This window comes from Siphateles boraxobius, unplaced genomic scaffold (assembly GCF_051911475.1).
Source record: "Siphateles boraxobius isolate OS27281-9 unplaced genomic scaffold, OSU_SipBor_1 7, whole genome shotgun sequence".
NCBI classification, from domain to species: domain Eukaryota; kingdom Metazoa; phylum Chordata; class Actinopteri; order Cypriniformes; family Leuciscidae; genus Siphateles; species Siphateles boraxobius.
This window is the reverse complement of record NW_027509197.1, coordinates 7790755-7814116: the sequence shown is the minus strand read 5'-3', so window position 1 is coordinate 7814116 and position 23362 is coordinate 7790755. Positions and strand designations below refer to the sequence as shown.

The 23362-nt window shown below is 43.0% G+C and overlaps 1 long non-coding RNA gene across 1 annotated transcript; it reads left to right on the top strand.

The window, feature by feature from the left end:
- The first annotated feature begins 983 nt into the window (after window positions 1–983).
- Window positions 984–13451, top strand: LOC143723897 (uncharacterized). Its single transcript, XR_013197192.1, has 2 exons — window positions 984–1914; window positions 13225–13451. It is a non-coding gene; the product is annotated as an uncharacterized LOC143723897 (long non-coding RNA).
- Window positions 13452–23362: the final 9911 nt, after the last annotated feature.

The following is a 23362-nucleotide window of genomic DNA, read 5'->3' as shown; positions in this document are numbered from 1 at the left end:
AAAAAGGTCAAAATGGAATTTATTGTTTAAATTTGGTAATAAAATGACACCACTTCAGCTGATCCTCATTCACTTCACCAGCTGCAGTCAATCTCACCACCCTACTTATACTTACTGCTGTTCTATCATCCTTGTCAGATCGTTGTTTGATGTCGTTCGTGTTGGTGTTCCGGTGTCCAGTTCCTGCCTTGTGTTCCCGTTCCTGTTCTTCGTCTTCGTCACTGGGTTTCGTCTGCTGTTTCACCGTCACCGCACCATCATCTCTTCACCATCGGATCCTGATCACCGAAGTCCCTGTGTCACCCGTTCTACATCAGCCTGTACTGCTTCATCATCATTTACAATAAATATTCTGTTTACTTGCATTTGCTTCCCGTCTTTCGTTACATTATGACAGAACGATCTGACGATCTGGAAAGGGAAGCAGCGAGTGCATCGCAGAGATCGATGGAAGAATTCATTCACCATAGCATCAGGAGGATGGATTCGCAGCAGCGAGAGATCGGCGACACAGGCCGCGCAGTACAGGCCTTGGTGACACAGGTGTCCGAGCTCACCCAGCAGATCCAACGCCTACAGGGTCCCACTGCGCCGCCCACACCGACCGTTCCTCCCACACCACCAGAAAGACCCTCCTAGTCAGAGCCCCGTCTTCCAGTGCCAGAACATTATGCCGGTGAGCCCACCTTTTGCAGAGCGTTTTTGACCCGTTGTACTATGCATTTCGCTTTACAGCCCCGCACGTTCGACACGGAACAGGCGAAGGTGGCGTTCGTCCTCACCCTGCTGACTGGGAAGGCTGCGCTTTGGGGAACGGCGGTGTGGGAGAACCAACACCCATGCTGCGCCTCGTTCCAGACCCTAGCTGCCGAGATGAGGAAAGTTTTTGACAGGGCTGTCTCTGGGAGAGAGGCAGCCCGAAGACTGGCGGAACTGCAACAGGGAGAGAGGTCGGTTTCCGACTACTCTATTGAATTTCGGACCCTGGCGGCGGAGTGCGGCTGGAACGAGGAGGCGCAGTGGGATATGTTCCTGCATGGGCTGGCTGACCACGTCCAGAGGGAGATCTACGCCCTGGATCTACCCACCACTCTCAACGGGTTGGTCGACTTGGCTCTGCGGGTGGACGCTCGGCTGTCTAGGGTCGAGCGCCGAGTCCCGTCCACCCGTACCTTCGCAGGGACCGACCCTCCACGATCCAGCGGCAGGGAGGTGGTCAGCCCCGTCTACGATCCCGAGCCCATGCAGGTGGGTCGAGCTCGGCTTTCCCGGGAGGAGAGGGAGAGGCGGAGATCCCAGGGCCTTTGCCTGTATTGTGGAGGAGCGGGACATTACGCATACAACTGTCCGGTAAAAGGCCAAGCCCGATAGTAAAACTGAGGCTACTATCGGGTGGGATCTCCGCTAGGAAGACCTCATCATCGACTACATCTACCTCCACACTCCTTCCGGTAAGACTAAGGTGGTCAGTCCAACAGCACGACTGCCATGCACTTCTGGACTCTGGGGCTGAAGGTAATTTTATGGACCACACTTTTGCACAGAAGATTCAGATTCCCCTCAGACCCCTCACTCACAGAATTGCCGTTCACGCACTCAATGGACAAGAACTCTCCACCATTTCCCTTTGCACTGAAGACATTACCCTCACCACTTCCGGCAACCATTCTGAGACTATTTCATTCTTCATCTTGGACTCACCCCTTGCACCCGTCGTCCTCGGACATCCCTGGCTCATCCGACACAACCCCCGAGTGGACTGGCACCATAGATCAGTACTGGAGTGGAGCAAGGAATGTCATAAGTCTTGTCTCGTGTCTGCCTGTTCGTCTGTGCCTGTTTCTGTGTTTCAGGAGGAAGCAGGGGATCTGTCTAACGTGCCCGCGGAGTACCTGGACCTGAAGGAGGTGTTCAGTAAGTCTCGTGCTGCTTCTCTCCCTCCGCATCGTCCCTATGACTGTGCTATAGATTTACTGCCAGGTAAGTCTCCGCCTAAAGGCAAGTTATATTCACTTTCTATTCCAGAAAGGGAGGCTATGGAGAAATATATTTCTGATTCTCTAGCAACCAAGTTCATTCGCCCTTCCTCTTCTCCAGCGGGGGCGGGATTCTTTTTTGTGGGGAAGAAGGACGGTTCTCTGCGACCTTGTATTGATTACCGAGGGCTGAATAACATCACGATAAAGAATACTTATCCTTTGCCGTTGATGTCTTCAGCCTTCGAGAGGTTGCAGGGAGCGTCCATCTTCACAAAATTGGATTTACGTAACGCTTATCATTTGGTTCGCATCAGGGAGGGGGATGAATGGAAAACTGCGTTTAACACCCCCAGGGGGCACTTTGAATATTTGGTCATGCCTTTCGGGCTGTCCAACTCCCCAGCAGTTTTCCAGGCACTGGTCAACGACGTGTTGCGAGATATGATCGATCAGTTCATATATGTCTACCTGGATGACATATTGATTTTTTCTTCTTCTCTCCAGGAACACGTGCAACACGTCAGACGAGTGCTTCAGAGGTTGCTAGAGAATGGGCTTTTTGTCAAGGCGGAGAAATGCGATTTCCATGCACAGTCGGTCCCGTTTCTAGGGTACATCGTGTCGTCTGAGGATGTGCGGAGGGACCCTGAGAAGATCAAGGCTGTGGTAGATTGGCCAAGCCCAGATTCCCGCAAGGCCCTGTTGTGGCAAAAATTCTGTTAAACATCATCACTGCGTAAGAGACACTCAGAGTCAAATTAATAAAAAGAAAAGTATTTATTCTTGCAAGAATAGGTTCAGTCTAGTACACAGAAGTTACGCTGTGCAAGAGAGTGACACACAACAGGAAGATATGAGACAGCCTTTATACTGTTTTCAAGGTTCCTCCTCACCCGCTGTACCTTTCACCCACTCAGATAAGGTCCTTACTGCTGTTCAGTTTCTACTTAAAGACACAAACTGGTACTGAAATAAACTGGCCAAAACTGACTGTCTCTAAGGTCAGAGGTCCTGTCCCATATGTTCCTGAAAAGTCACGCACAAGCACGTACACACATATACTTTTATACATTGAATAGGTTCTTTCTCTTATGATACCTGTTTGGGATCAATGACTATTAAAATTTCCACAACAATTCCCCCCTTTTTATCATTCAGATTACCCAATCATAATAATAAAAATAATAGAACAAATTTTAAGTCATTTCATCACACTTATACTCTTCATCTCTGGTTTTCACTGACCACTCTCTTAAACATTTGTGAAATAACATTTGGAAAAGTAAAAAGCCTAGGCTGTTTTTGTGGGGATAGTCCCTTAACTATTAGCAAGCAAGTAAAGACTTTATCTGCGGCCGGGCTGAATGAATAAGCACTGTTATTGCACTCCCGACCTAGGTCGGACCCTCAGTCACCTCAGTATAAACAAGAAATAGTGTACAGTTTAAGTAGGAAACACATCAATTTAACACCCTGGTTATCATTACACATCTTGAAACCCACATGGCATTTCAACAGGCTAAGAAATACGAAGAAATAAAAGTAGAATAAAATCCCTCATTTCGACCCCTCTCCTTGTACGTCAACACATAGCGGATAACCACAGCTTTTAACCTTCTGTTCATATCAAAAACATTCATAGAAAGAAAGAAAAAGAAAAGGAAACATACACTTTAGCACATGTCACAGTAGCTCCCACTACTTGTATCAATATATTTTGTTCATCCAATTGAACAGACTCCCAGCTTTAACCAGTCTCTGTACTGAGCTGGAAACACATTATAATGCATGGTAATTATAACAATATTGATAATCCTATCGCTGAAATTGGTAGTACAGTACCCCCAACCCCCCAAAGATTAACCAATCTTATCCATTTACCATCAATCCACGCCCATTTCCATACATCGCCTCCATTTTCCTAACCATATTTTCTTAACTTTTAACTCGATTCAGCCAATGGTTTTACTTAGTAAGCTCTATTTAACACCATATTTAATAAAATCTATCCAGAAAAGGTTTTTTTTTTTTTTTTAATCCATTCTTTTAACCAATGTAGTTGTTCAAAATTAACTCTAATATTTCCATTACGGACACAATCAATATATTTTCTACATTTACAATCAAATCAATACCTAGTTTGATTCAATCAAACAAAATCATCACAAAAACAGATTCTTCTGTTAAACTTCAACCATCAGTTGTGTTGATCATCTCGTTCGCCCCACGGACGTTCTGTGTTCTTTTACCTTTAACTTTTAATTCAAATATGCTGTGGTTCTACTTAATAAGCTTCAACAATTATCCCTATAATTTACATTAATTAATAGATCTTCTCTTCCCCAAAAACATTTTCCTTAAATATTTCCTAATGAATAAGTAACCAATCAAATCTTTTGATCTAGTGTATATCAATACTAAGCCCTATTTTGATTTAATCGAATCAAATCCTCAAAATAATCACAAAACCACATTCTTAAACCATTAGTTGGTTCACATCCTCCTCCAGGCGTGTTGATCATCTCGTTCGCCCCATGGACTATGGGATGGTTGTGGCCTGTTGGTGTAGGTGAGAGGCTTGGACCCAGGTGTCACACTCTCCAACCATTTTCTGATCCTTATAAGGTTTTCCCTTAAATCACGACCGCACCCCCACTGGAGTGAACTGTCACCTGTGAATGGAGACCTTAAGTATTTTGTTAGTGACCGCTTGTCTTGCCGCTCGTCCCCTTTGGTGTGACCTGTGGAATCAACAACCTGGAACATTATCTCCGGATAATTTCTTGCTCACTTTATAGCACTCGGGGTCCTTTTACCCTGAAAAACACTCAACCCCTGTCCTCATGTCCACACAATATTTATACATTTGGAACAGAATTAGTTCTGTTTGATCCAATCCTTCCTGACATTCTGTAAAAGGAAAATTTTAAGTTATGCGCTGCGCAGGTGTAGCACCTTTCTGCCACACTAATAACCCAGGCCAGGACAGTTAGCCAAATTCATCCATAACCATTATTTTATTGGGCCCATTTTGCCCTGTCTCCCAATCCTGCATGCTCTCTGTAAAGAGAAACAGATTTCGAGGTTATTGTCAGATAGTAAAGTACGTAGTTTCTTTTGTCTACTGTTCTCCCGTGGCCTTCGATGCCCTGGCGTTTCCTGTTGAAACAATCTTTGTTATTGGTGTGTGCGGCACACTCACAGACATCCATTTTGTTAGGCAGAAAAAATGGCTTCTTTCAGGGCTTTTATCAAATTACCCCTAGTGTTCTCCCAACATTTTTTCAGCAAATGTGAACCCCTTAATAAACCATATTTGGCAATTGTTATACCATCTCCCTCTTGATGCACGACACAACTCGAGCATCAATTTAACATAACATTTAACATAGTGTTTTTTTATAAAGTTTGCTATCAACACTAACCCAAATGTTGTCCTTCAGACAAATTTCCTCCAGACATCTTTCTCTGCCTCTGAAACAAAAATATTACATTCTTCACTTAAAGCCACAATCTCATCTTCTTATCGAAGTATTTGAAAGGCAACGGCCCTCAGTTTCACAGCGTATTCTGCTTTTCAGGCCTGTTGTTTGGTCTCTCAAGTCAGTCATCTACAAACATTTCCAAAGTCATCAATTTTCCCTATCATTTCAGGTCGTGCTGTGCAGACTTGGTCAATGTCAGTCAATCATTCAATCATTTCTCCCCCTTTGTTCACAATAATCATAAATGTGAGGGGCTCTCTTGATAATTTCATGTTGACTTAGCCAATATGTCACTTTGTTGTTTCCCTCAAATCTACAACATTTTCATTTATCTCAGCCCATGCCAGATGGTGATCTACAACTACACAATTCCAATTTACTGATCTTCAAATCTACATTATGTATGACAAAAGTATTACTACCAGACAGAGCTTGATGGCCAATCAACTTAAAGCTTGTCCCATGTTCTGTATTGTCTCTTCATCAGAATTATCAGCTTCTTTAAAATTTGTCATTTGCCTTAACCCATCTGTAATGATAAACTCATTCCAGAGGTTAATGACGCAATATACACACCATTCAGGCGGAATATTAGTGCCCCAAACTAATACATACAAGACATAGAGTGCAGTCACCATCACACACACTAATATTAGACACATATTTTAACTGTTCATTTTTAATGTTCGCTTTTCATTATATCATCTCTAAAAAGATTTAAATTTTAAGTAAGATTTTAAACTTCACATTTTACTGTAGCTTTTACCTATTTTTACATTGGTATCTTAACCACTTTCAAAGCACGTCTGTTCATTATTCATTTGATTTTTAGACAAGTCAGCTGGGTTGTTTTGTTTCATTATCATTATTTTGCTTCAGCTTGCTCTAGCAGGCAGATAACAGAAAGACAGACACAGTTACCATCCCTTCCTCCAACTCAGGCAGTCTCTCTCGCTATAACAAATAATTTTTCCACCAGCCTCCTAAGGCTGTAACTTAGACAAAATTTGTATTCATTACAATAACCTTTGACCATTCACCTTTGTCATCCAGACTTTCCTTAAATCAAAAGCTGTCTTCATCTTTAGCCACCACCATGTCTAACGACCTTCAAGAGTTAAAACTATGTTATAAACATATTAGCTCAACATTAACTCTTCTATACATTTTACTTGCCCATATGGCAACCAACATCATGTCCCTCATATAATTAAGTTTTGTTACTGTCTCCGCAGCAAATAATGGCAATCACCTCATGGAATCAGCTGGCTTTTGAAAGTCCACTCCCGTTAATCATTTATCTTTAATTTTCTTCTCTTCAGGGTGTCGTCCCCTGGCATAGTTTCAGACACTTGTCACAATGAAAAACAAGCCATACAACGAATGCGGTTTCTGGTGAGTGGTATAGAGGAACTCACATTTCTGGGTCAGACTGCCGTAAAGTTAATTTTAACCTCACAGCCCATCTCACCTCTCAATGCTCTGCTGACCCCGGTGGCCTCCAGTAATCAGCGCTCAACTCTCATACCTTTCTCACAAATAACACCTGTTTCGTGACCCCCTGCGTTGGGCTGTCCCCTGGCCAGGAAGATCATCCCGTCATTGAGTAGCCACTCGTACACACGTACACACTGGTGACCGCTCATTCCCAATACAATCAGTTTTCTTCAACAGAACTCAGCTGTTTTCTGGAGCTTAGGAAAGGCACGTTCAAGAGTCACCAGAGCCATTCCGATTGCCTAATAGTGTTCACAGGGAGACAGGTTAATAACAACAGTATTTAATCACTTAAATCCATTAACTATCTTAAAAGCAGCAACCTAGCTACTTAGACTATACTCAATGAATTTAGATCACAACCGTACATTCAGTGTACTTCATCTGTAGCCGGAGCCATCGGTCCTGAATGGTGGAGACTAAATTAGACAAAGTTGTTACTGGTCCTAAAATACGCTAATCAAAATGTCACCTCCATCGTTTAAGGTCTGTATTATTATTTTAAAGACTTCTTTAAAGTCATTCAGTTTTACATTTAAAACATTTACAAATACAAATTGCCCTCTGAACGGCAATGATTTCTTTTAACCTCTCCATGTCTATGATTTTCAACTGAAACACTGTGCTTTACTATCAATAACTTATTTTCACTTATGACACAGGCTCAGATAACAGCTTTTATCTGACATTTAATGAGAGAGACTCTGAGGCATCCAAGACTGGTACACTGCCCTCTTATAAACTTCTAACATCAAACTTTATCTACCATATTTTAACTCTAGCCCAGCTTAAGGCCTCTTTGCCAGAAATTACATACGTTTTGAAATAAACATAGTTTTACAGTTGTCCTTTGCCCACGTCAGGGAATCTAGACATTACAAATTTCCACTCAGATTGAGTCTCTGTCGCACTGGCTGTTTCAGCCACAGCACACATCAGATTTAGATAAGCGAACTGTTTCATTACAGCCAATAGCAGACTTATCTTTTGAAAGCAAAACATCAGCTTCTAGCTCTTTCATGGTCAACTTTTCAAGCTGTTTGTTTACTCAGATGCCTTTCAACACATTTTACATTTAGCAACTGTTAATTCAGTAGCCTACTACTTCTGCTTATTTGTTCTTACATAAAAATAATTATTCTAGTTCTCAATAACGTTTCACATTTCTCAATCTCAATTACCATAGTTTAATATTTGACTTAAATTTTTCCTAGGAGTTTATCAATCTCCAATTAGGATTTAATTTTGACGAGGCAAGCACTCTCTGCTTGTGATACTTTTGCAGTTATTGTAAATCATCTGTGAGATTAGTCTCTCTATATAGTCTAAAATCTTTTTTTTTTAATGTTTAATTACAACACAATCATCCTGTTAGTTACTTTGATATATTTTGCTACTCACATTTGTTGGAGTCATTATCTGTAATTTTACCTCAACCTTTATTCATCAATTCACTTATAAAAATTACTATTATAGATCTTTTCTTCAAAAGGATTCACTTTAAGAGTTCAATCCTTTGACCTTGTTTTTATCTCTTGTTCCTTCTCAGACGAAAATGTTAATATCATCATATTAAACACTGATCTACTTTCAAGCCCACATTAACACCAGAAATTTATATCACTTAATTACACTTTGTTTATTACACCTTCTCGGTGGGCATTTACAGTTACATGTTAGAATGTCCTGCTGACCACAATCAAGACACTCTCTGTCATCTAGTGGGTTCATGTGTCAGCCTCAACTACAGCATCAGACACCTGTCCTTTACTATAGTTTGATCACTGTGAGCTTGCAAACGGCTCCAACTTACTGCACACCCTTGAAGCAGTGTGTGTCCCATTCAGGAATGTAAACAGAGCCACTGATTAAGCAGTTCTCTGTATTCTTTTACAGTCCACCAGTGGCGGATTTAATCACAATAGCCAAATCATAATCTTCATCATTATCATTGGCCGCACATTAATTTTAATAAGCTGCATCGAAATGCTCAAAATATTCTAAGTTGTTTTCACAAAGATTTCGTTTAACTTTAGTCATACTTGTCCAGGGAAATTATCCCCGACCCATAATTTCATTTATAAAACAGACAATATCTTTTGCTTCAATTACTTAATATCAACAAATATCCAACATTATACATTATTGATTTCCAGAATTTTTGGTCAAAGTAGTCTTTACATTTTACTAATTTGGTATTATCATCAACAACCCTAATTACAGAACAAGTACATATCTAACATCCGGGAACCGGGCTGAATAATCAAACCCTGTTGCTGTACCTCCAGCATAGCTGGACCCTAGGTTCAAAACACAATGGTTATCAAACTAAAACTAAACCTAATTTCAATCATTATTTTACCATTAAAATATAGAATTTTTCCCCATTTTGCTTAATGAAACATTCCTTATCTTTATCTAACCAGTACATGATTGTTTGCTAACAATCCCCACACACATATCTCACACACCAACCTTTTTGTTTTTCACTTCCCTCTTCCATCAAGTCTCTCACTTACAGTTCCCTCTATTTCACACAGACAGCCTTATTGCTGCTTGCTACTTCAATCCTTATCATGTAAATTTAAGTTCTCAGACATCTAATGTCATGCATCCATTTACTGGATGAAGAAGTAAAAACTTTATTTCTCCTTGCAGTTCGACTTTTTTATCTGCCTAATCACACATGTTGAATGCAGCCATAACAACCTTTTTGTTTCTCACTGCCCTGTTCAACTGATTCTCGCACTACTTTCAGTCTAGTTGTGCTCAGTGTTCCCTCCCTTGGGAAATAATGGTATTTTCTCAGTTTTTTCAATATCTAAAACATAAATTTTCCCCCATAATTTTCTCATTTGATAGAAAAACCGGTGTATCAAATTTTGCATGCTTACCTTGAGACTTCCCCATATTGGCTGCTTCTCTGTTCTCTGTGGATTTCTCTTCAACGCGCGTTTTCCTGATCTGTTAGGCGTCCCCAACAGACCCGATTTTTTCTTTTAACCCAAATCGGTCGGGTTGCACTATTAGTGCCCTCCTAATTAAGGTTTACCAAAAACTGTTCTGGTTCCCCCTAATTAGCCTCAGTACCTAAAAACAATTTGCTCCGTCGTGGAACAACTAATTTTCAGGGTACCTATCTGTTTGAAATCTCTTGATCTGTTACAGTTCTCACTTAATCCCAGATTATTTATCTGCTTGAAATTTCTTGTTCTGTTACAAACCTCAATTAATCTCAGATCATTTTCCCTCGTATCTGTTTGAAATTTCTTGATCTATATAGATCTCAATTAATCTCAGATTACGTACCACAGAAACAGCCTTCAGCCAATATGGTTCACTCACATTTCATACCCGAAACAAAATACTTTTCCCCAAAAGAAAATATTTTAGACGTCTCTTACCAGAGATATGTTGGTTGCCACGGGTTCGCTTTCTTTTGATTCCAGTGGAGCCCCTCCCGGACCCGACAGCGGTCGGCCCCTCTCTCTCAAGCTTACGAGGTAGAGCTGGAACTGCTCAGTCCAGGTGGCCAAACACCGTCCGCTCTCAGGTCCAGAAGGCACTTCCAAGGAATCCCACTCTGACACCAAAATTGTTGTGGCAAAAATTCTGTTAAACATCATCACTGCGTAAGAGACACTCAGAGTCAAATTAATAAAAAGAAAAGTATTTATTCTTGCAAGAATAGGTTCAGTCTAGTACACAGAAGTTACGCTGTGCAAGAGAGTGACACACAACAGGAAGATATGAGACAGCCTTTATACTGTTTTCAAGGTTCCTCCTCACCCGCTGTACCTTTCACCCACTCAGATAAGGTCCTTACTGCTGTTCAGTTTCTACTTAAAGACACAAACTGGTACTGAAATAAACTGGCCAAAACTGACTGTCTCTAAGGTCAGAGGTCCTGTCCCATATGTTCCTGAAAAGTCACGCACAAGCACGTACACACATATACTTTTATACATTGAATAGGTTCTTTCTCTTATGATACCTGTTTGGGATCAATGACTATTAAAATTTCCACAACAGCCCTGCAGAGGTTTCTGGGATTCGCCAATTTCTACCGGCGTTTTATTCGCAATTTTCAGCCAACTAGTCGCACCTCTGACTGCCTTGACCTCCCCCAGAACTACGTTCAGGTGGTCAGACACAGCCGAAGCTGTGTTCTCCAAACTGAAGGGCCGCTTTGTTTCAGCCCCCATCCTTGTCGCCCCTGATTCTTCACGTCAGTTCGTGGTGGAGGTCGACGCATCAGAGGTGGGAGTAGGCGCAGTGTTGTCCCAACGCTCTTCCACAGACGACAGGATGCATCCCTGCGCGTTTTTGTCTCATCGTTTATCTCCAGCCGAACGCAATTACGACATTGGTAACAGAGAGTTGTTGGCAGTTAAGTTAGCGTTGGAGGAATGGCGCCACTGGTTAGAAGGGTCGGGGGTACCTTTTATTGTCTGGACTGATCACAAGAACCTAGAATACATCAGAACCGCCAAAAGATTGAACTTCAGGCAGGCTCGGTGGGCATTATTTTTCGGTCGCTTCGATTTTACTCTTTCATACCGTCCGGGTTCCAAGAACGTCAAACCCGATTCATTATCCCGCATATTTGATTTTTCCGAACGCCCGTCTACTCCCGAGTGTATTTTGCCTGAAACCCTATTCGTTTCCACACTCACATGGGAGGTCGAATCGAAGGTCAAGAAGGCCTTAGAAGGGGTAACGCCTCCGCCCGGTTGCCCACCGAACCGATTGTTTGTGCCGGAGGGATTACGGTCCGACGTTATTCAGTGGGGTCATAACTCCAACGTGGCTTGCCATCCAGGAGTCAATCGTACTAGCTTTTTAGTCAAGCAACGATTCTGGTGGCCACTTATGGCTCGCGACATTCACGATTTTGTTTTGGCTTGCTCGGTTTGTGCCACTGGTAAGACTTCCAATCGACCTCCAGATGGGTTACTTCAGCCGCTGTCGGTTCCTTCGAGACCCTGGTCCCACATCGCGCTAGATTTTATTACCGCCCTCCCGCCCTCTCAAGGGAACACAGTCGTTTTGACTGTAGTGGACCGATTCTCGAAGGCAGCCCATTTTGTTCCCTTACCCAAATTACCCTCAGCTAAGGAGACAGCGGTTACAGTCGTAGATCACGTTTTTCGTTTACATGGCCTTCCGTTTGACGTGGTGTCCGACAGGGGACCCCAGTTCGTGTCCAAATTTTGGCGAGAGTTTTGCAGATTACTGGGGGCGACTGTTAGTTTGTCCTCAGGGTTTCATCCCCAGAGCAATGGTCAAACCGAGAGAGCCAACCAGGATTTGGAGAGAGTGTTGCGATGTTTGGTTTCCAAGAATCCTTCCTCTTGGAGTCAACAACTCTCCATGGTGGAGTACGCCCACAACACGTTGCCAGTGTCGGCTACGGGCCTATCTCCGTTTGAGTGTAGTGTAGGTTACCAGCCACCAATTTTTCCCAGTCTGGAATCCGAGGTAGCGGTCCCCTCCGCTCACGCCTTTGTTCAGAGGTGTCACCGCACTTGGACTAGAGCCCGTGAGACTCTACTCCAGGTGGGGGCGCGCACTAAGGCTAAGGCCGATCGCCACAGGTCGAAGCCTCCCGTATACGTCGTTGGTCAAAAAGTGTGGCTTTCAACCAAGAACATTCCTCTTCGCTCCGTATCTAACAAACTTGCTCCCAAATTTATTGGCCCATTTACTGTCACCAAGATCATCAGCCCGGTGGCAGTCCGCCTCAAATTGCCTCCCGCGTACAGGAGGATCCATCCCGCCTTCCATGTATCTAAGATTAAACCCGTGTTTCATTCTCATATTAATCCGCCTGTCCCGGTTCCTCCCCCACCGCGACTCGTAGATGGGGAGACCACGTATTCGGTTAATCGTATACTGAACTCCAGGCGGAGAGGACGCGGATTTCAGTTCTTGGTGGACTGGGAGGGTTACGGTCCGGAGGAGAGAAGTTGGGTGCCTGATAGAGACATACTGGATCACTCCCTCATCGATGATTACAATCGACAGGGTAAGGAGTCTGGGAACGCCAGGAGGCGTTCTTAGGAGGAGGGGTACTGTCACGGTAGACACATTCTCTGTTCCTTCTCGTCTCGTGTTTATGTTGTGGTTTGAATGCACGTGTGTAGTGGGTGTGAGTGTATGACATCACCTGATCCACTTCAGCTGATCCTCATTCACTTCACCAGCTGCAGTCAATCTCACCACCCTACTTATACTTACCGCTGTTCTATCATCCTTGTCAGATCGTTGTTTGATGTCGTTCGTGTTGGTGTTCCGGTGTCCAGTTCCTGCCTTGTGTTCCCGTTCCTGTTCTTCGTCTTCGTCACTGGGTTTCGTCTGCTGTTTCACCGTCACCGCACCATCATCTCTTCACCATCGGATCCTGATCACCGAAGTCCCTGTGTCACCCGTTCTACATCAGCCTGTACTGCTTCATCATCATTTACAATAAATATTCTGTTTACTTGCATTTGCTTCCCGTCTTTCGTTACATTATGACAGAAATGTATTGCAATTTATTAGATAGGTGTAAAGTGTTATGTTCACTAAAATTGACTGACTAAAAGATGGATTCTTCGAATTTAAGAAATGATATTCTCCCATAAGAAGTGATAAAAACGAGAGAGTTATGTTTACCCAGCCATATTCTGAATTAATAATATTGAAAGTGGGTTATTATTCTGTTGTGTACTTTGTATATTAAGATCACTAGTTGGAAAACCACGGTTAAACGAATGGAAATGCGGAAAAAAAGATAATGAAAACTAATTTGAGAGGGCAACCAAATTGATATTTACAAACCCTGGATGTTGATTCCAGTAAATGAGGAATTGAGGACGAAGAAGATGATTGATGAGCCAGCCCCTATGGGATATCTACACCACAAGAAAACTTTCAATAGTATAAGAGACTTTTATGTTTGATATACTCTACATAACTGTGACAATAACATGCAATGCAAGAACAAATGTATACACACTTATAACAATGTTTAAGTTTGTCTGATTAGGGAGAACTCGAGTCTTTTACTTTTTCCATTAAACAAAAAAGAAAGAACAACTAAAAGAAATAAAAATGTATGGAAGAAGATGTTTGGCTCGAGTGCTCCTCCGGAGTGTGGTGGCTTAATCCAGTAATTGGAAAGGAGAATGGGTGACTCAAATTGAGTCATCACCAGGTAGCATAACTGAGGGAGCTGGATTTTGAAACTACACTCTGGAAAAGGATAGTGAATGTGAGGCTTAATAAGCCTCAGAGGAGGGGATGTTGAAGATTTTATTATTTAGAAAACAAGTAATTTTGCTATATATTTGGACACAATTATTTCTTCTGTCTATGACTTTGGATTTCCTCTGTGTATGTGAAAGACCTTGAATGGAATGTTGTTTGCTGCAGAAAATTCTATTCTGAGAAGTCACATGGTAAAAGACCTTTACCCAAAACTATCTATAGGGTGTGTTACCTTCTTTGGAAGAAGATGTATGTACATAACTCTGAACCAAAATATACTCGGGAGCGCGCTGGAAGGCCAGAGGGCCAGTGGGCCGGAGGGCCAGAGCGTTAGAGCGCCGTTCTATGGAACGGGACGGCGTTCGAAAATAAAGTCTAATTATTTCTGGCATCAAAGATCTCTGCGAAGTTATTTTTCGGAAAGATTGAAAACCACAAGATACGCGGACGCAAGCGCTGTGATTGGTCTGCTCAAACCGCTCCCTCGGGTTTCACATGCTCCCTCTGCGTGCGTCAACGCGGACAGCGACGCAGAAGTATAAATTAAAACAAAAGCGTAGGCTACGGCGTAGAGGCTCCGGCGTAGGTCCGACGCAGAAGTATAAATCAGCCTTTAGACGGTATTCTAGGTTATTATGTGTGGAAGTTTTTTGTCCAATAATTAGAATCTCTGTTTTTTCAGAATTTAGTAGTAGGTAATTACTAGTCATCCAATTTTTGATATCAACTATGCATTCTGATAATTTTGTTAATTGGTGAGTTTCGTTAGGTTTGGAAGAAATATAGAGCTGAGTATCATCAGCATAACAGTGAAAGCTAATTCCATGTTTCCTAATGATATCTCCTAAAGGTAGCATGTACAGAGTGAACAGCAGCGGTCCTAGTACTGAGCCTTGTGGTACGCCATACTGAACTTGCGATCGATAAGACATCTCTTCATTTACTGCTACAAACTGATAGCGGTCAGATAAATATGATTTAAACCATGCTAATGCAATTCCACTAATGCCAACATAGTTTTCTAGTCTATTTAAGAGAATGTTGTGGTCAATGGTGTCAAATGCAGCACTAAAATCAAGTAACGCTAATAGAGAGATACAACCACGATCGGATGATAAGAGCAAATCATTTGTGACTCTAATGAGAGCTGTCTCAGTGCCAGGGGCTCTCAAGTTTTATCAAAAGTTTAGAGTGAGATTTAGGGGAGGAGCCACCCAAATATTTGCAGCAGCGGTCCCTCGACCCAACCAAATTCGCTTCAATTTTTGCTAGCAGTTCAATTTTGCCTATTGTTCATAATTGACCAGCACAAATGGAAATTATAACAATTGTTAAATCTGATAAAAAGACAAATTCATCCAAATAAAATAAATAGTTATATTTAAAAAATACAAATTTATTGAAAAATAAAAGATAAATTTGACCCCAAACAAGCCAACTGAACATCAGTGCTCAATGTACATAACATTGTGTCATAACAACTTGCCCTGAGCATGTATGTCAAGACCCAAACCGGTCACCTTTACAGGGGTCATCGGATGCCCATTTTCCACAAGTTGGTATGATTCTTTTGGGTCTTCATGTAAAGTTTGTAACATACTTTGGTTAAAACTTCTCAAAGGTTGTGTAAAACAACACCCTTTTTACCTCTTCAAAAACAGCTCTGTTCACAGTGACCCGTTTCGTTGCATGTCTCTTTAAATGATAATGAGCAACAACTTTTTGGCTTTTTGAGGATTAAAAAAAAGTGAATGTATTTTTTTCATTGCATGGTGATTGTGTCCACACACTGCAAAGACACATTTATTTGCAAATACCATATAAAAGTGTATTTTGCATCCGTTGACCCCTTTAAAAGCAGTTGGAGAGTTTTTGAATGCATCAAAAAATAATTTAGCACGAATTTGGCTATACTCCTCAACATCAGCTCTCACTGTCTTTGATCACAGGCAAGAGATATCGTCCAGGAATCGTAAAATCAAAATGCTAAAAAAAATAATAATAATAAATCACGATGTCCGCAAACCGCATTCATCAGATCGTGCTCTTTCAACTTCCACTCCGTGTGTGCGTGTTGTCTAGTAACGAACGTGCTTGCAGCGGGAACACATAATTTACCCGGAAACAACTAATTCTAATTTCTGATTGGCTGGTAGCTAGCATTTAACTCTGTATAACTCGAGACAGATGCTATGAACTCGGCAGAGAACTTCCCCCCGTTTGCCTGCGTCTCGTCCATTAATTGTATAGCGGGACAAGTTCCCTTACTCCTCAGCGTGAGAAATACAAGGTGTGGCGTGTGAGCGTGTGAACAGGTTGAAATGCGTGTGACTTGAGAGCCCTGCAGTGCTATGGTGCGGTCTAAATCCTGACTGGAAATCCTTGCAGATACCATTTCTTTCAAGAAAGGAACACAGTTGTGAAGATACTGCCTTTTCTAGTATCTTTGACAGAAAAGGTAGATTTGAGATCGGCCTGTAATTGACTAATTCTGTAGGATCAAGTTGCGTTTTTTTAACAAGCGGTTTAATCATAGCCAGCTTAAAGGTTTTTGGTACGTATCCTAGAGACAAAGACGAAATTAATGATGTTAAGAAGAGGATCTATGACTTCTGGAAGCATCTCTTTCAGTAGTTTAGTCGGTATAGGGTCTAACATACATGTTGTCGATTTAGATGAATTAACGTTTTTGCAAAATTCTTCCTCTCCTATGGCAACAAATGAATCAAATTTTACCTCAGGGAGACTATAATGCACTCCCTGATGTGATGCTGTAGTAGACGGTTGCATAGTTATAATTTTGTCCCTAATATTATCAATCTTATAAGTGAAGAAGTTCATAAAGTCATTACTGCTGTGTTTCTTGGAAACTTCTGGGCTTGAAGCTTTCTTTTTCATTAGTGTAGCCACTTTTTCAAATAAATACCTTGGATTGTGTTTATTTTCTTTTAATAGGGTTGAAAAATAAGCAGATCTAGCAGCTTTTAAAGCCTCTCTGTAAGCAATCGAGCTCTCCTTCCATGAAATCCGAAATACCTATAGTTGTGTTTTCTTCCAGTTGCGCTCCATTTTTCTGGCTGCTCTCTTAAAGGCCCGGGTGTGCTCGTTGTACCACGGCGTTGGACTATTTTCTTTAATCTTCTTTAAGCGCAACGGAGCAACTGTGTCTAAAGTGCTGGAAAGGAGAGAGTTAAAAGTTTCTGTTGCAATATCAAGTTCTTCTAAGCTATCTGGGATGCTGAGACGATAAAACTGGAGACAGACATACGCACATACACACACACACGCGAGACAAGAAAGTAGACAGCGAATCCATAAACCGTGACAAGAAACACACAGGATAACATTATTTATTTATTCATAAATCTGTCCCTCTCACACTCTCACGCTCTCTCTGTCACTCTCACACACTCTCACACACTCTCACACGCTCTCTCTCTCACACACGCTTGCACACTCACAAACGAACGAACATGGCATTGACCTTCAGGCCTTGTTCATCAGCACATTATGACAAAAATGTTTCCATGTCATCTAGACACTGGAATATAAACAAAAAGTCATCCTTTGCTTGAGGAAATCCCCCCTCCAGGACCTTCCTGAGGGCATTTTGTTGTTGATCCCCGTTCATCTGCAGAAAAACAGGCTTTTGTCAACTCCCCACAGAATAGGTCTCTGTGACTGTGTACCCAGTACCACGATGTAAGAAGGTCTCTTACAATGATTGGCTGTTGCACCTGGTGAAGTAAATATATATGATGGCACAAAATAATTAAACTATTTATCCAGCAAGCATGCAACTGCTTGATATATGACCAATCAAATAATTTACCTTATAAGTGTCCTCTTCAACCACAAATCTTTTGGTGAGCGACAGTTTGGTGGTGGTGGATTTTGACACCCTAAAGACAGGCTCAAGGGTTCCCTGAAGGAGTTGGGACGATTCTTTTGTCCAGTATGCAAATCTCTGCCCATGCCTTTGGAAAATATGTAAATGTTGGCACTCTATTTGTATAAAACCTCATTAGTGTCACTTTTCTTACAGTGGCTAAATACAGCCAAGATACTGACATTTTATCTGTAGAGTCTGTCTGTGACTCCTTCTAGGCAAAACCTCTCCATCAGCTGAATGCACCACCACAGGCGAATCAATGCATTTCAAAGGACGTGGAAGCAAAGAATGTCCGAGTGTATTGGGAGCTATGCGCACTGCGATTGGCTCATCGCGTTTGGGGGCTTGGCTTAGCCATAGGTCAATTATATATTACGCACCCACCGCTAGCCTAGCTTAGCACAGAGACTGGATGTAAATGGTTACAGCTAGCATACTAATCCCAATAAGTGACAAAACAACGCAAACATTTTCCTATTTACATGTTGTGATTTGTATAGTCACAGAGTGTACAAATCACAAGGTCATATGAGACACAGCCATCTTTTAACCGTATAAATACTGGGAACTATGTTCTCAGAAGGCGAAGCACTGCTACTTGGGCGGAGTGATAACCGCAGCACCTGAGACGCGCCGTTGTTTCTTCCGTCAACAAAACCAACGTGACTAACTAGCTAGTAGCGGACGTGAATGGTAATCATGGCTGACTTTGAGGAATTGTCAGATGATTTTTATTTGGTATCAAACCAAGATTTAGAACCATATCGTTTTGAGCCAGAATACACAGATGAGGAATTACAAACTTTGGTAGCTGATAGACAAGATAGTTATCTAAAAACATAATGGAACACTTACCACAGATCTTTCTTTGTCCTGTCTGTGCTATCGATGGGATGGCCGTATCCTTCTGCACACGTTTCATGGTCCGTGTGGCAAATTCCATTTTTTCTAAATAGTCGTCCTCTGTGAAATGTACAGAGCAAACACGATGGTCCTTGATGGTCTCTTCAGGTGTGTTTGGATCAATATATAGGGCAAGTAGCCATTGATTCGTTTTTGGTTGGAATTCTATGAAACATCATGGTATTACCTGGTATCTCCTGTTTATTGTCGCAGCTCTTTACAATACAGCGAACACACATGATTGTAAACCATGCTTTTACAATCTAGTAACTGACTCTATTACTCCAACTTTGAACAAACTCTCTGCTCCTCACCACGGCGCGTGTCAGGTGCTGCGGTTATCACTCCGCCCAAGTAGCAGTGCTTCGCCTTCTGAGAATATAGTTCCCAATATTTATACGGTTAAAAGATGGCTGTGTCTCATATGACCTTGTTATTTGTGCACTCTGTGACTATACAAATCACAACATGTAAATAGAAAAATTTTTGCATTATTTTGTCATTTATTGGGATTTGTTTGCTAGCTGTAGCCATTTAAATCCAGTCTTTGTGCTAAGCTAGGCTAGCGGTGGGTGCGTCAAACAGAGTTACAGCACACACAGAGATGAAAAAGGTATCTGTGGACTTATCTAAATCTGGGGGATATGGTGAATAAGCTAAAGTCAAAAACAGTCGGCGTGTTCCTTTAATTTTGCATTTATTGTCAACGCAGTGCAGCAGCCAGCAGACCTAGAGCAGTCTATCTTGCGTGCTCATTGGCTGCCCTGTGGCAACTGCTGCAGCCTACCACTGAGCCTCGCGCGTGACGTCGCGCCCTCCACGCGTCACAGCCCGCCAAAATGGGGGTGGCTTAGCATATAAAAGTCAGGCTCGGAGGCTGTGTCACTGATTTCATCATCTTCAGCGAAGCTCTCCGCATCGCTGGACTCTGAGAGAAGCGGCCGCGGTTGAAACCAGCGACCAGCAAGCAGAGGAAAGAGCCTGAGGAAGTCGGTCGTCTTCGCCGCCTTCAGCCTTCTGTGCCTGCTACGCCATCCGGCGACGAGTATCCTTTTAGTGTTACTGCTTTCTGTGAGTGTTCGCTACTGCGACACTCACTTTCTAAAAGAGCGCAATGCATTTTTCTAAAAATGCCTTGCATTTCCTGGGGATCGTGCAGAGTCCTGGAGACGGTCATGTGATCTGCGCTCTCTGCGTGGGCCCGCAACACGTAACCCTCACCCTGGATTCGGGAGGCTGCGTGCACTGTGAAGCGCTTCCGCTGTCGACCCTGCGGGCTCGAGTCGAGGCCGTCACTATGGGTACTGTCACTCCGCCCTCTGGACCGTGCAAGAAGAAGCGCCGTTCACAGAAGCGAGCGGAGCCTGAGGTCACACTGAAGAGCTCGCCGGATTACATCCCGCCAGCTTCTCTCTCTCCTTCTCCGCCCCTCCCAGATGCGCAGCTGCCGGCTTTTGGGCTTCACTGCCGCCGCCTCAGGGGACGAAGCTGAAGGAATGGACCCAGGTGACAGCTGTTCCATCCTGGCATCAGACAGCGAGGAGTGGTCGAGTTCTCATCACTCTGCCTCCTCAGCCAACGAGCCGGTAATGCAACCCGCTCGCCTGGACACAACCGCCGTTGCTATGGCGACCCAGACAAATCTCTCAAAAGATGGTTGAGTCCCGCTGCGGCCGGACCAGCATTGAAACATCTTGCCCTGTCAGTCTCCTTAGAAAGGCTACTGCAGTGATGTATTCGGCAGCCAACAAGCCGGTAATGCAACCCGCTCCCCTGCAAAATCTCAAGAGTATAACGTCTGGCTGTAGCAATTTTCAGGGAAGAAGGAGACGGGAAACGGCGAACATTCAAATAAACTTTATAAAAAAAAAATTAAAAAAAAAAAAATACCGCCAGCAGCCCCTCGCGGACGACTGCTGGCTTACCTAAAATAAACATAACGGCCAGCAGCCCCTCGCGGACGACTGCTGGCTAAAATAAAACACAAATACAAGAAACAAAACTCAACTAAAATACAGGCCTGTTCCTCTCTCCATTATCAACGTCGTCGCTCCTCCTTTATGCTTCTGCTCCTCCGTGAGAGATGCGAGACCGGTGTGCTTCACCGGTGTTGCTCATTAGAAATCGCACCACCGGCCTCGCGCCATTCTCTCACGTCCCTCGGCCATCATACTAGGGCCACATACTAGGGCTGGGTGATATGGCCAAAAAAAAAAAAATCCCCGATTTTTTCACAAAAAAATCCGATTTACGATTTAAATCGATTTTTTTCTCTCCCTACTTAAAATCAATCTGCAGATGACAAAGACAAAGTTCAAAACAAGTTTTAACTTTATTTTGTTTTAATATTCCCTTCTGGGATTTGATCTCGATTAAAGTCCAATCAGAAACAACAAGCCAAAAAGACAAGAGGACAGGCCCTGTCTTCGAAAACAATGAAAATGTAACATAAAATAAAATGGGTGTAAAAAAACAAAAAACTTGCATCACAATAAGTGTATTGTGATTTTCAAATTATTTGGTAACTAAACATAATTTTATTAAGTTTACTGGTATGCTACTGTTTTTATTATTGCTTAACACAAATTTCACAATTTCAATTCAATTCTTGTGATTTGATTCTGATCTTGATTCAATATAAATTCCTTTGGATAAATAGGTACAGTAGATACGTTAATGTATTAATTGTTCTCCCAAAAAAAATATTAAAAAAATCACCTAATGCTGTAAACATACAGAAAGCCCTGTCAACTGGTATTATTAAAGGTTAAAACCAACTCAAATTAAATATAATGCATTTTTTTATTTTATAATGCGTCTAACTAACATGGGTGCTATGGGTCATTAAAAGGCATCCTGAGGTAAATGTAACGTTACGTGACATATGTTGTTCTCCAGCTGTTTTATGGACATCTTTCCGCGGTTGAAAAACACTGATCGATCGATTTTATTACATCTTGGTAAGTTTGTAGTAAAGAGTAACAGATGTTTGGTTCTCGTGCCGCTTGAACTGAGATCTGCCAGCTTTCTTTCACGTCACATTTACAAGCGCCAAAACGGTGTTTATTGTTTGAATTTTGTAATAAAATTGACCGAATCTGAGAGCTGAGAATCTGTTTCATATCGATAGTAACCTGCTCTGTCTTGTCTGTCAGTGTCAGTGTCCTCTTTGCTTCGCGATTTTTCTCTGCGTGCGAAAATGGATGTGTGGCGTGACAGCGTGTAAAAAGTGACAGAATTGCGTCTCTCACAGTGAACTCGTGAGAGTTGGCAGCACTGCAGATTCAGCTTGTAGCCTAAATGTTTTCGACGGGTGTGCTTCTGCTGCCGTGGTCTTGCTCATTTGCCATGTTGTTTGTGTATCTCTATCATGGCAAGCACTGAGCCCGGTCGGAACTACGGTAGCCCAGATGGGAGCGTTGGCGGTTGTAAAGAGAAAACCGATTTTCATTCAAAAAAATCGGCGTAAACTACACATTCGAGTTAATCGATAAAATCGATTTATCGCCCCTCACAGGCCGGGGGGTACCCACGAGCCTGTGCCTACTCCCCCCAGGCGGCGGCGATCCCTGGGGGGTATGGACCGACAAGCCGAGGGAAACGGAGACGGAAGCATGAGGAGCGACAGATCTAGAGAGGGGAGAGAGGAAAAAATAAATAAAAATTGGTCCGGTTCCCACAACGCGCTGCCATCTGGTCCCCCACCAGCTGGGCGATCTCCTCCGCGGTGCCTGGCGGTGACGCTGGGTAGCCCTCGGTGGACGGCTCGACACTCCTCTGCCGCCCGGTGAACGGCGACGGCTCCTTGGGCTCTAGGGCAGACGGTACAAGTCCCCCGCTCCCTGCTCCTCCCCTTTTCCTGGTGGACGGCAGCAGGCTCCGGCCCACGGCGAGCGGGCTCCCTCTTCCCGGGTTTCAGCACCAGTGTAGCAATTTTCAGGTAAGAAGGAGGCGGGAAGCAGCGAACATTCAAATAAACTTTATTAAAATAAAACAAACCAAACTAAAATAACGCCAGCAACCCCTCGCGGATGACTGCTGACTTACCTAAAATAAACATAACGGCCAACAGCCCCTCGCGGACGACTGCTGGCTAAAATAAAACACAAATACAAAAAACAAAACTCAACTAAAATACAGGCCTGTTCCTCTCTCGATCATCAACGTCGTCGCTCCTCCTTTATGCTTCCGCTCCTCCGTGAGAGATGCGAGACCGGTGAGCTTCACAGGTGTTGCTCATTAGCAATCGCACCACCGGCCTCGCGCCGTTCTCTCACGTCCCTCGGCCGTTCTGTTCGCCACACTGGCTATCCGGCTCATGCCTTGGTGCTCTAAGTGTAGAAAATGTGCCCACA